At 34.5% G+C, this 8,459-nt stretch overlaps 1 protein-coding gene across 2 annotated transcripts in view; it reads left to right on the plus strand.

Annotated features, from left to right (window-relative positions):
• The window catches only part of LOC142342905 (argininosuccinate synthase-like), a 251,670-nt gene that overhangs the window by 1,922 nt on the left and 241,289 nt on the right, over nucleotides 1–8,459 (plus strand). The gene's annotated exons all lie outside the window — the stretch shown is intronic.

Genomic DNA, 8,459 nt, shown 5'->3' on the forward strand with positions numbered 1-8,459 from the left:
CTGACGTGTCATGCAGCTCAATTGTGTCTGTGTGCGTTTCGAAGAGGCCTTTGGTTCGTGCAAAGGCAGAAAAACGAGTTCTCCATGTTGGGTAGTCCTCTCCTAACCAACTGAATATCATCCACTACAAACTATTGTCTGATGTTTCCATTATGAAGTTTAAACTACAAGTTTTCTACCACAAGCTCTGTTTTAGATTTTATAAAAATAGAAATCTCAAAATTTAGATTTTAAAACTCTCGTTAATCTGGAAGAGCAAAAACTGCCAAAACTGACACTACAATCTAAACCAAAAAACCTGTTGGCGTATCAATTGTCTGATGGCTAGGCCCATAACATGATAGAAGGATTAAGGACACGATAGCGCAACAACCTCGATGAAGCAGGACGAGTTTTGGCAAGTTAGAGATGGAAGCTCTTTAACCTCAAATGATTGAAATTCAGATAAATATTTTTTGGGAGACTCAAAAAAGAAGAAAAGAGTGAAGATTTTAAGACAAATCAGTCGTATATATAGTCTGAAATGAAAATATGTTATCTACAGTTTATATTTGTTGAAAGGTTAATGTGGCAAATGTTTGGCGATTTTGAGGCGTATGACGGTGTTATTTCATAATTACATGAAAAAATTTACTTCCTTTGAGATCATTCAGAAAGTTGCATTTACCAGTAAATATTAGTAGATAAATATCGATATTTGACAAACAAACAGTTTCTAACTGATTCACATTAATTTTCTAAAATTTACGCGGCAGTTTTGTTACAAATCTGGTAAGTTTCTTTTCCTTCTGAATTATTTAATCAAAATTAAATTTTAAAGCTCTAACTTGTTTTCTAAGTTCTTTTCTCTGATACAATAACGCCTAACCCCACTCAAATTGTTACCGCTAGGTAAGAACCTGGCTTCAACCAATAGTTGTTCTCAATGTTGTTCTAATTTCTGCTTTGAAAACGATTTGGTCATGAGATCTGCTGTTAACTCATTTGTCGTTGTGTAGATCAATTTGATTGAGTTGTTATCAACTTGTTTTTGGATGAAACGATATTTAATGTTGATGAGCTTTGATCGTTTGTTAAGAACAGTTTTGTTTCAAGCTTTTCAAATTCTGGTTGTCCTCCCCTGCAGTTGGGGGCTCACACTGATCGAAAACCAGTTCTCTAAACAGACCTGGCAAAAATATTGCTTCTTGAATCTCGACAGTGGTATTCTGCTTCACAAGATGATAATGACACAATTGGTTCTTTCTTGATCTGCCAATTAAGAGAACTCCCACTCTATCCAACCTGAAATAGTGTCCTGTGGCCAATCGCCTATCATTCGCGTCTCCACTAGAGTCGGAATCTGTTTCGCCAGCTAGAGTGCTGTTGCTGGTTGATGGGAAAAAGAGACTAAGAGACAAGTATTTTGTAGGTATCTCAACACGCGCTTGCCAGCAATGAAATGCTCAACAGTTGGGTCATTCATGAAGCGTTATAATACTTTTGTGATCAACATGAGTTTTGCTCAGCTAGGTAAAGTAATGAACCTACTAGACTTCTAAACCCACTTGAATGTACACTTACTGAATGTTTCTGAGCTAGTTCTAATTTTAGTTTGTTTTCTGCTGGTGTTTCGCTCGGTTTGCGGTCTTGCATATTGAACTGTTCTAAATTGTTTAGAGTGTACTTTTTTTCATCTAAATTTATTTCTTTTTCTGTTTTCAGTGTTTGGATTCCAAGAAATCTTGTCAAGATCTCCTCTGTCGTCCACTTTAAACTTTTAATTTAGTGAACTGTTCAATTTTTTGATCTCTGCAGACTATCTCTTGCTATGACTAAGTCATCAACACAGATTAGAGCAAACAGTTTTTCATCTTCTTTGTTTTTGGAAAAAGACAGTAATAGTGTTTATTTCTCTCAAAACCTTGCTGAATTAAAATAATTGAAAACACCTGATACCAAATTTCGGACTGTTTGCCTCAGTCCATATATTGATTTTTCAAGCTTACAATGTATTTTGTTGCTATCGCTGTCTAAGTGTTCAAATTTTTTTGGTTGCTCTATAAAGACTTCTTTGTCTCTTTCAGGATGCAAATAAGCTGCTTTTAGATCCATTTGGTTTCAAAATAAGTTTTCGATAGCTGATAAAGCTAGTAATATTTCGAAGTGTTTAGGTTTGCTTGTTGGAGCAGGCGTACCTGAATATCGAATTCCGTCAATCTGTTTAAACACTTTCGCTACATAACGAGCTTTAAAATTGTCAATATTTCAGTTTTGGTCATGTTTGATAATGTACACCCATCGACCAGGAGTAATATTTTGTCCTTCTTTTTGGAACTAAGTTGCCAGTTTCTGTTTTAGTTTAATTTTCCATCTCTGCTTTCATTGCATCAAGCCATTTGTCTTTTTGTTCCGATTTAATAGCAATTTCAAAGTTTTCAGTCTCGATGAAATTTTCTGTTATTTTGCTTTGAGCAGCATGAGAGTAAATTTTACCAAAGCGTTCCTGTGGTTCCCTGGACCTATCGCTTCGCGTAAGATATCTATCTTTTGCTGCTTCTTTTCTCAATTTTTTCATTTTGTCGTAATTTGACCAAATTTGTATGATCTTTTGGTCTCCTGAAGGAATTGATATCTGACATAGTTTACCTAAAATTGGCAGTCTTGAGGATGGTTTTAATAATTGCGTTTTAACATTTTGACAGATAATGGAATATTGAAGGATTTTGTTCTGGAATTTTTACTGTGACTTTTGGACTAAAAAGTACATTTTTTTATTTCAGTTTGACGCTAGGATTTGGTTTCTCTTGTTTTGTTTTTTGTTCAACATAAGTTGTTGCATTTTTTTTTCATTTTCCAGAACACTGTCTGTTTCAGTTGTGTTAACCAGTGAAATTATTTCACATTAGTTTCTTGTATTCTGAAGTTCTTCTCTAACTTTTTTTAAACCTAGATATATAAAACTGCTTTCTATATCATTGGTTTCATTATGAAAACCTGGAAGATTGTTTTCTTTGAACCTAACGTTTCTAGAATTAAAAAATTTGCCCAGTTTTTATGTTTTTGCAACAAATAAGATGTTGTGTTATCTTAGTAACCAATGAACACGCACTTTGAGGCTTTTGAATCAAGTTTGATTTTTTACCTGAATCACGTTTTTTTTGGATAGGTTACGCAACCAAATATTATTAGACAGTCGCTTCTTAATTTTCTACCAACAAAAGTTTTGAAGTCTGACTTTGTATTTTGTCTTGACAACTAAACTTCCAGCGTTACATGCGGTAACTACAATTTGAACCGAATAGATTTTGGTATTCTTGGATCTATTAAAAAACATCTTGCAGCCTTAACTACTAGTCTGCTGCCACCTAAACTTGATAGACTCCTTGGTCCAATAAAGTCAGAGTTAACTCTTTCTAAATTTTGAGTTGCTTTGCCATAGCTCACTTTTGGAACAGGTTTTTGGAAATTTTTTCTGGACCTCAGGTTTCTTAAAAATCTGAAGTACGAGAAACCTCATCTGTTGTGTTTGCTACGTCTCTAAAATTTCCAACAGCATTTGAGTTTTTTTGTATCTTTAATGCTAATCTTGAAACAGCATTTAAGTTTTTTTGTACTCTGGTACATAAAGAACTTTTTCAAAAGTCAATTTATGTAGCACAATTTTAGTGTCTCGTGCTTCCACTTCCACGTCTCCTATTCCTTCAACTTTGTTTTTCCTCCATCTGGGTTGTTAACTATAGTTTCTAAATTTTGAAAATTTTTACACTAAGTTTTATCTATCGTCATGTGGTCAGCGCTGCCTGAATCTACTATTAAATCCGTTTTTGGAAGTTCAAATGAGCCTTCAGCGCTTAAACTAGGTGTTAAGCCCTTATGAGGACTTTTTTGGTGATGCTCACATGCACTTGTTAGATTGCCTTTAGCATTAAAAATACTACATACAGCGTTGTTTTTTTGTCTCTACTAGTTACCAGATGTCTGTCCAGGTTTAATACGTACAAAACACAATCTACGGCTTTTGGAAATACTAGGCTTAGAAAAAGTCTTCCTAGGATGTGATTTGAATGAAAATCTTGGACCAATTTGAACAGATGCATTGTTTGCTGACGTTGCTTTGCACTGATCCCCCCTCAAATCATCTTACTCTCTCTGCGGCTCTCCTCGAAGGTGTTGAGACACTTACTCAGTTCCATAAAGTTCTGTGCATAAAACAGGGTCTCAGAAAACTCCTCACAACCATGATGCAAGCGGTTGACTAGTTCTTGCGCTCTGATGAAGTACTGGTGGATGACTTTGTCCTCTCGAAGTAGAAGTCTGGCCAACTGCCTCATCTGACTTATGTCTTTGGTTTTCCCGTCGCTTCTGAACCGTTGCTTGACAAATTGCTAGGCTTTCTGACCGTCACCTAGACCCTCGCTGTTCGCACAGTCATGCCGAATGAGCATGACGCTACTGGGGTCTAGTGTCACTCTCTTGTACAGCTGTAGTTCTTGCTTGAGTCTTTGCCTCATATTCTTGCCTTTGCAAATCATTGGAATCTTCCTTCAGTGGTGCTGACGTGTCATGCAGCTCAACTGTGTCTGTGAGCGTTTCGAAGAGGCCTTTGGTGCATGCAAAGGCAGAAAAACTAGTACTCCATGTTGGGTAGTCCTCTGCTAACCCACTGAATATCATCCACTGCAAAAAATTGTTTGATATTTTCCTTATAAAGTTTAATTTTCAACTTTTTTATCACAAGGTTCGCTTTAGTTTCTTTAAATTGGGGAAATTTTCAAATTTTAGATTTTAAATCTTTCGTCAATCTAGAAGAGCAAAAAGTGCTAAAACTGACACTAAAATCTAATCCAAACACTGATTTGGCGTATCAATTTTCTGATGCCTGGGTCCATAACTTTTCAGAATTATTAAAGACACGGTAGCGCAACGACCTCGATGAGACAGGACGAGTTTTGGCAAGTTAGAGATTGAAAATGTTTATGTTCAAAAGATGTTAGAAAGGTTAAGATAAATTATTTTTAGAAGGCTCAAAAAAGAAGAAAAGGGCGAAAATCTTGGGAAAAATCAGTCGTATATATAGTCTGAAATAAGATTGTAATAATTACAGTTTATAGTTGTTTAAGGGTTAATGTTGCAAAACTCTGGCAATTTGAAGCGTATGAGCGGGTGTCATTTCATAACTACTTTCAAAATGTACTTCCCTCGAGATCATTCACAAAGTTGAATTTACCAGGCAATATTAGTAGATGAATATCGATATTTGACGAACATACTCTTCGAAAATGATTCACATTCTTTTTCTACATAGTAAGCTGCAGTTGTCATTTAACATCTGGTAAGTTTATTTCCTTTCTGTGTGTATTAACATAAGTTAAGCTTCTGTGTTCTACTCATTCTGGTTTTTTAATATCTCTTTTCCAAATTCTTCTTCGTTCACAGGAGAGTTTTGATTTGGGGTCAAAACTTCGAAAAGTGGCAAATGAGAAAAGTTTAATTCAGAAAGGGAAAAATTTTGTCTGTCTTTTATGTAAAAATTCTTCCCTTTTCTCTAGTGATATGTCTAAGTTGCTCAAAGTGGTTTTTCAAGCGCGTTTCAGCCTGTCGTTGTCTATGGAATAAGAGAATTTCCCATAAATTATATATAACTTCAAGTTTTGCGATTTCGTCAATTGTTTCTCAAAACGTCAATTATATTTTAAGGAAAAGGGCTTTCCGCATATATGTATTGTCCAATGTGACCTAAAATTTTTTTGGTAGTGCTTCCTATCTATAAAGGTGGCAAATAATTGAGATTTTTCTATGCGGTCAATGGTTCAAAGTTTTTATAAAACAGGTATAGATCGGAAACGCGACTGTTTAATTGATTTTTTATGTGAAAAGTTAGTCTCATTTTTTACTTTTAAGTCTAGACTGGTCAAAGTATTGTAAAAAGCGTGCGTTAGGCAAATTATGCCCATGATTTGAGCAAATTTCCCAATTTAAACGATATATAACGTTCAGTTTTGCGATTTCGTCAAATGTTTCTCGAAAACTCAGACGTAGAAGCTCCTGTTATAAGAAATATAACAGGAGCTTCTACGTCAAGTTTTTGTTCACTTTGACCCATACGAATTTGGTATTGCCTCTTGTTCATAAGGATAAAAAGCAACCTGAGATTTTTTTGTCTGGTCAATGGTTAGAAAAATGTTTAATAAAACAGGCGTAGGTCGGAAATGGCATTTTTTATTGTTTTTCATTAAAAATTAGTCTCTTTTTTTTACTTCTAAGTCTTGTCCGCTCACAAAATGAGATAACGAGTGTGCATTATTGTAATGGTGGCCACTTTGGGACACTTTTCATCGGAGATATATAAAGTCTAGTTTCGCGATTCCATCAAATATTTCTCAAAAAGGCAATCGTATTTAAAAAATATGACAGGAGCTTCTACGTCAAGTTGTTGTGCAATGTAACCCAAACTATTTCGGCAGCGTGTTCTATCCAGAGGGATGATAAAACGATCCAAGATTTTTCTATTGGCAGAATGCATAAAAAATTGTCAGATAAAACAGTCGTAGGTCGGAAATGCGATTTGTTCAATTGTTTTTTATGTAAAAATTAGTGTCGAAATTAGGCTGATGAAAAAAATATGACAAGCCTGCAATAGGTTATTGTTGCGTGTGATTAAAGAAAGTTTCCCAAAGTGATATATAACGTCAAATTTTGTGATTTCGTCAAATATTTCTCAAAAACATAGTTGTATTGGAAAATTTAATAGGAGCTTCTGTGTCAAGGACTTGTTCAATGTTACCCATCCTGTTTTATATGGCATAACAAACAGCAAGTTTTCTTTTTGGTCAATGCTTAAAAAACTGTTACCTAAAACAGGTCTAGGTCGGAAACACTAATTTTTCGACTGTTTTTTTAATGTAAAAATTAGTCTCATTTCTTTACCACTAAGGCTAGGCTTAAAGTGATATAACATGCTTGAGTTAGGCTAATGTTGGCCATGAACAATACAAAACTTCTCATAAGATTTATATAACGTCAGGTTTTAAGATTTCGTCAAATGTTTCCCAAAAAGTCAATCGTATTTAAAAATTGTAATAAGAATTTCTGGGTGAAGGAGATGTTCATTGTTACCCACACCATTTTGGTAGTGCCTTTCATCCATAAGGATTGTAAGGCATTAAATTTTTTTGTTCGGCGTCTTCGTTTAAATTTTTTTTCGTAAAATGGTAAAAAAAAATTAAATATCAAATTTTTATTAAATGTCCATCCCTTTGTGCTCTTATATGGACCTTCTCCCAAGTGCTGTATTTTAATTGCGCTCAGTTTGTTTGCTTTTATGATTTGCTATGATAATGCTGGCCTATCCTGAATTTTACATTTCAGCGATATATATATATATATATATATATATATATATAAATAAATATATATATTTTCTTGGAAAAAAGAGCTTGTAGTTTGAGAAGCTCGCGAAGACTCACGAAAAATCCAAGACTCTTTAGATGCCTCCTTTCTCTTGTTACGGAGAAGTAGTAACCATGGAACTTCCAAATTATGGAAAAGTTGTAGTTATGAATTTTCCCTCTATGGAAAAGGTTTAGTCATAGAATTTTTATTTTTGGCAAAGTTATAGTTTTAACAATCTTAAAAAACTTTTTGATTTGTGAAGTCAATGGTTCATAAAAAGAAAGTTCGATGATTAAGAACTTATGGTCGACCCGGGGAACCAACCAAACGATTTGGTAAATTTTAAAATTAGTTTTTTCTATGATTTTTTATATTAAAAAACAAACATAAAAACATTTAGTACGTTTAATCACCTAACACGCAAAAATACTGATGAAAAATAGTGAAGGTTCTTGTCGTTTGCAACATACTTAAATCGACGTTTATGAATAACAAAACCTGAATAGTTTCCAAAGACTATTAATTTCTAGGATTTTTTTCCGGCGCCCCTCACGCACAAGAGCACGTGCCAGTATATGGAAAATCATTATCTAAAAATATGGCACTGGGGGTGCAAACCAGATGCACGCATTAAGCGGGGGTGAACAAACGCAAAAGATTCACTTTCACTTTCTTAATTGCCCCTGCAAATATCTTGGTGAATAATTGTTTTGCTCTTTGCACATCAGCAGCATGAATTTTATATGGACTGGAGCTGACAAAAATAAACAAAAAAATCAATTTTTTGGCATTTTTCTATTTTTTGCTATTCCATATCGACCTCTCGATTATTTGAGAAGCAAAATTCAATCACAATTTGAGCCCGTATTAAATAATAACTGAAGAGCTGAAAAGGTTGCATCCGCCCAGAATTGCTCTGCATGTTTTAAGTTGGGAGTCAGAATTTTACGGTGACTTCAGCTGAGCTGCCTGAACTTGCTTCAGACACGCAATTTACAGGCTTTACAATGTTTCTATACATGAGAATTTGTTACTGTGGAATCAGGCATTTTAAAACGTTTTAATGAAATAAACAATGCAGAAAT

The sequence above is a fragment of the Convolutriloba macropyga genome, chromosome 7 (genome assembly GCF_964194025.1).
Source record: "Convolutriloba macropyga chromosome 7, txConMacr16.3, whole genome shotgun sequence".
NCBI classification, from domain to species: Eukaryota; Metazoa; Xenacoelomorpha; order Acoela; family Convolutidae; genus Convolutriloba; species Convolutriloba macropyga.